The sequence below is a fragment of the Piliocolobus tephrosceles genome, chromosome 2 (assembly GCF_002776525.5).
Source record: "Piliocolobus tephrosceles isolate RC106 chromosome 2, ASM277652v3, whole genome shotgun sequence".
Taxonomy (NCBI): Eukaryota; Metazoa; Chordata; class Mammalia; order Primates; family Cercopithecidae; genus Piliocolobus; species Piliocolobus tephrosceles.
The window spans coordinates 65,854,085-65,859,905 of record NC_045435.1 but is presented as its reverse complement, the minus strand read 5'-3'; the positions used below and the strand labels follow the sequence as shown (position 1 = coordinate 65,859,905).

General features: G+C 36.8%; 1 long non-coding RNA gene across 1 annotated transcript; it reads right to left on the bottom strand.

Moving 5' to 3' along the window:
* Positions 1-357: 357 nt before the first annotated feature.
* LOC111532746 lies at positions 358-2,976 on the bottom strand. The gene is made up of 2 exons (XR_002728625.1): positions 2,368-2,976; positions 358-565 (listed from the first exon to the last, which is right to left on the bottom strand). It is a non-coding gene; the product is annotated as an uncharacterized LOC111532746 (long non-coding RNA).
* Positions 2,977-5,821: the final 2,845 nt, after the last annotated feature.

The window sequence follows — 5,821 nt, the reverse complement described above, 5'->3', positions numbered from 1 at the left end:
TAACTTGGACCAGTCAGCCTGAGATTAGCATTTTCAGAGATGCATGAAGTAAATTTCCCCCTCTTTCCTATGATGATCTTTTAAATATAATAAATAGCTTTTCTTCTGTCTCCTCTCACATAATAATTTCTACAAGGAAAATCTAGTTCTACTGACTGTTTTTATCATAATAGGATATTTACCAACTTACCTGATATTTATTCCTTACATATAGAAATATCGACTTATCAAAAATAAAAGCAAGTGCTTGGCAGTATCCAGTGTAACACTGTTGTAAAGGCGGGAATTAGAAAAGGTGCTTCAATGCTGTATCATTGGCACATAGCCAATAATCAGCAGCTAGAGGGACATTGAAAGGAATTAGCAACACATTTATTAGACTTTTTAAATAATACAAAGGGAGGAAGAAAAAAGATAAAACCAGGAAACTGAGAATTTAAAAGTAAAACAGTTTAAGTTGTATTGTTGGATGAAAGTGGAAGGGAAGTTTTCTCATCTTGTTCTATGCGATTCAGACTTTCTGGAGCACGGCATTCTCTTCTACATCCTGTAGTTCATCAGAGATCTTTAAGATCGAGCACAGACGAAAGAATGACCAAAACCATTAGAATCTTTGAAGCTTCTGTTAATAATTTGAGAAATTATTAGAGATGTTGAGATGTTAAGCTCGAAGAACTGTAGGAGTTTAAAAGCCTTCTTCAAATAACAACGGGCATTACAAACCTGGCATTATAAAAGTGTGTACTTGGGCACCCTTAGCAGCCCTAGTTTACAGTTGAGAAAGCTGCAGCACAGAGAGCTTAAGTAATGTGTCTAATGGTCACACAGCTAATGCCGTAGGACTTTTCCTCTCCTCTTTTTTTTTTTTTTTTTTTTTGAGACGGAGTCTTGCTCTGCCGCCCAGGCTGGTAGTGCAGTGGCCGGATCTCAGCTCACTGCAAGCTCGGCCTCCTGGGTTCACGCCATTCTGTCTCAGCCTCCCGAGTAGCTGGGACTACAGGCGCCCGCCTCGTCGCCCGGCTAGTTTTTTGTATTTTCTATTAGAGACGGGGTTTCACCGTATTAGCCAGGATGGTCTCGATCTCCTGACCTCGTGATCCGCCCGTCTCGGCCTCCCAAAGTGCTGGTATTACAGGCTTGAGCCACCGCGCCCGGCCTCCTCTCCTCTTGAAAGAGTAGTTTCAAGGAAGGTATATCAGCAAATTGCTAAAAAGCAGTTTTCCAATTAACAATGAAGAAATGAAACTTATTGTAAATCTTTGCTACAACACACTTTGCTATGTTCACCCAGCTCCTGGCTTTTCTCTCAAGTATCACCTGCTGAACCTTACCTTAGTTCACTTTGTTACTTTGTTTGTGAGCTTGCACAAGTTTTGCTAACAGATGTTTGTGAAATTGTTCATGTTTTTGTTGCCTTATACAGTAGAATTTACTTAGCAGAATTTATTTTCTACTATAACAATTTTATATAGTAAAATAAATTTATAATTTTTTGCATGTATAATATAAGGAAATAATATAATAATTTTACATATATAAATAGCCTTTGCACTCTTAGTCTTTACAACCTACATTCTGCTTTGGGGGCAGGGAGAGAGTGGTGAATTAGGGGATGAAGAAGGACAGAGGATAATTTAGAAATGTAAAGAAAGCAGAGTTGCTCTGTTTAAAGAGAAGTTAGGAGGCCACAAACTCTGGTTCTGGAAAATTCTGAGCTTGGTAAAAAACAATTCTGGAATCACCAAATGTTGCTCTTGCCCCCCAAAAGACCACATTTAATTAATCCAGGTAAATGCCTGTATATTTATTATGTTGCCAGGGTAAAAAAAAAAAAAAAAAAAAAAAGGAAAAGGGAATGTAATGGTCGTTCTGCTCCAGAGAACGTTAATTATTTATCCTGATGCAAACGTAATTACCTGGCAATTCGTGGAAATCAAAAAATGTGGCATTAGAAGGAATGAAATAATTAAAATATATTGATAATGAGCACACACTGCTATATTGACCCAACGATGGTTAAGATACCAAAGATGCGCTCTTCAGAAGGGTATTATTTTGTAATTAAAAAGAACTGTAGAAAAAGAAACTGAAGACATGATAATTGTACAGTGCATTCAATGTAGTTGTCAGTAGAAATGCCATTTAAGGAAAATAATACCATGTTAAAAATAAGTTAACGTGGAAAAAAAAACCTGAAAAGGAACTTACTGTTGATACAAGTAGGATCAATTATACGTGCCTGGAAGGCAATAGTGATTTGTTTAAGATTTTTAAATACCAGACACTGGAAACAATAGTTTCATGATGAGCATCTTGTTTTTATTGGAGGTGGAAGGTTCATCATTTCACATATTCATCATCACTGACCTTCTTTATCTAGGCTCTCTTCTCCGGAATTGATGCTATCACTCATGATCACACAGTATATTTTTTTCTGGGTTCTTAAATTTGATGTCATTTGAGAGTGTCTGATGTTCCTCATCCATAGTAGATCTGTCATGGCCCTCATCACGCTGAGGGACATAGTACTGTTTATATTTTTAACGGCAGAAAGGCTTGATTTGATCAATCCAGTGGGGAAAAAATAACTCAGAGTCATTCCTGGCATCAATCAAGGCAAAAATTCTTTCACTCTTTCAGCTTTCTTCCAGCTGGGTGGGCATCCTCTTGGTGGAAAGTAATTGCTACAAAAAGAATGAGTGGTTTGGACCAACCTATGTCTAGTCTTTTTGATGATTTTGAGATTAAGCCAAGTATTTTCATTGAGGAAAAACATGAAGAATTATAAGCAGCTAGCCACGTATGTGGACAATCCTAACTGATCATTGAACATCGAGTTAAAGTGTTTAGAAGTTTGATTGGGACATAGTGACAGGAATGCAGGAATAATTTTGCATAGTCTGATATCCATATTTATCACCGACTTGACATCAAGGCACAATAAAGAGATAAGCTTTCATTCCATTTAAATGGAGAATGCATTTTAAACTATCCCAAGTCTCTACATCTCTAGAGGAAAGCCTTCAACATTTGGGACCAGTGTGTTGGTCTGTCTGGTTCTAAGATAGACTTCATGGCAGGCAGGCAGTTTTCAGAGGCAGGATTAAGATGAACTATTGACTGATAAAGTTTAACTCAGTCAGCCTAGGTACTACAGTTTTTAAGACTTAAATGACATATCTTTCAAGTCAAGCAAATTCAGTAAATATTTAAGTGTCTCCTGTGTGTGAGGCACTCTTGGGATGGAATGGCAAGTTGGTCTCGTGGAGACACTCCCAGCATACTCCCTAGAGCATCCTCCCACACTGGGTGGAACCCATTAGTTTCCTCCTACGCTTTCAGGTCTCATCACAAATGTCATCGCCAAATGAGTGATGCCATTTGTAGAGTGAGAGATACTTCTCTCTCACTCTACAAATGGCAGGGCTGCTTGCCCCTGCTTTCCATGGTTCACCGTTCCTCAGGTGCACCCTCACAGTTGCGATATTATTTGCATGTTCACTGCACATTTCCTTGCTTGTTCACTGACTGCCTGTCTTCCTAGGCTACAAATTCCACCAGGATGTCTCTATCGCAATTCCCATTCTGAACACCTGGAAAAGAGATATAAATCAATAAATATTTATTAAGGAAGAAAGGAAAGAAGGAAAGGAGGGAGGAAGGCAGAGGTTAATAAAGTCAGGGAGATCATCTAGGACATAATTTAAGTATCTAGGCAACAAATTATCAGTGTCTCCAAAGGTATCTTATGGGGGAGGAAGACTTTCTTGAACTATCTCTTTCTAAATTTCATAAAAGCTTGTCAAAAAGATAACTCAGTATACTTCATATCAACTTATATTCTTGCTCAAAGTCACCAAAACTATTAATAGATTAACAAATGCTTTTCTTAGGAGAAAGTATCTTGTATGCTTTTTATAATATTTTTTCTGATTATTAATGTATATTCAATGTAAAACATTTGGAAACCATATGCAAATAAAAAGATGAAATCATAATTCAATCCGTAAGCCTGTCACCAAGAACTAGGGTTATTGGCATATTTTTTCAGGTCTTTTTTCTATACTTGTCTATGTCATATATTTAGTTGAGATTGTGTAGTATATACGTAATTTGTTATTTTTTTTTCACTTAACGTAATGACATAATTTTCTCCTACCAATAATCAATCCTGTATTATTGGGTATTTATAGTATTTCCATTTTTTTCAGCATTATATATGGCACAATGAACCTAATATACCGTGATAACGTGGAGTATAATAAAAGTGTTTCCAACAAATTTAGGCTGCCATCATTATTATGTGCTTATATATCAGGTAAAACTGAATGCATTTCTTTCAAAGTTCAGTTTTCCAGAAAAAAATAAACTAAAGTATCAATAAAAAGAAATGAATAACCAAAACCAGGAAGGTTGTGGCTACCATAACATGTTAAGTGTATGTCAAATGAAAAACATGATTTCAATTTGACCTCTTTTATTATTCCTAACTGCATGGCTTCATCCAAACAACAATACAGTTCAATATTTAGTGAAGAGAAGTCTTGACATGTGATTTGAAGGCACAACTTTATTTTGATTTTGATTATTTTTCCCGTGTTTAAAATTAAGTTTATCGTGTGAGTGAGGGATAACCAGGAAAGGGCAAACGGAGCTGTGTTTTGCCCATGATATAGACACAGATTCCGAAAACTGTCTCCCTAGAAGAATTTTTCCAGAGTCCTTAGTTCATCCTACTCCCGAATGACTAATTTTTTCCCCTTGCAAATCTTTACCAAAGATTATTTTGTAGCCTGAACTGATAAGCCACTATGAAGGATATTCAGTAAGTTGAGAGTTCATCAATGCTGTAAAAACACATTTGAAATGCACAAATCAGAAAGCTCATGTGTTTCAACAGAGATTGAAGGTAGTGGGGGGGCAGGGGGAAAGTAAAACAAAACAAAACAAAAAAACCTCCAAGCGCTGGGTAGTATTTTTGACCCCAGCTGGTCAAATACACGAACTTGCCTGTGGTGTTCATGAAGAATAAAATACAAATAGTTTATATTACATGAGGGTACCATAGATATGTTTCTCTGATGGTGACTTTCATATGCATTTCAGCTGTGTAATCAAAGACAGGTACAAATAAACCCAAGATATGCATATATATAGTTTCCTTGGTCTGTTTATTTGGGTGTTCCTCAGGGCCCCTAAACCCTTCGGAAGCTCCAGCATCCTGCATTTACTTGAAGTCACTGTTTCTCCAGCTCCTGAGAAACAGGCTATGTTTGTCCTTGGAATCTGTCTTCTTTCTAAGAAAGAACAATTTTAGAGACTGCCAAAGGACCAACATCTCGGTGATTAACCAGATTTGAAAAGAAAGAAAGCTCACCAGGGCTTGAGGGTCTCTTAAGTGTTTCTCTACAAATGCTCAGTTAAGAAGTTCTGTGCTTGCAGAGCTTTCCATTTCATTTCATGTGTAACAGGAGAAACCAAAGGAAGTTATGTAGGAAATAATTTCTTGCATTATAAGGACATTCTTCCTCTCATGGTCATTACTGAAAAACTGAACATTAATTATTTAAACCCTTAACCCCAAACTTTTTGCTTTTAGTTGCAATAATTAATTCCAGTTAAACATCACACATTAAGCATAGAGGGGGGAAAAAGGCAACTGAATGATCACAGTCATATTTAGTTTCCCAAATACCTCTGTAACCCTAATTAGTTTTTCATTAATGTGTTCTGTGGAATCTTTTTAAAAGACTAGAAATGTCCTTATCTCTGTAGAGTTATATGTTGATTGCCGAAGGTGATTTTTCTGACGAATCCCACA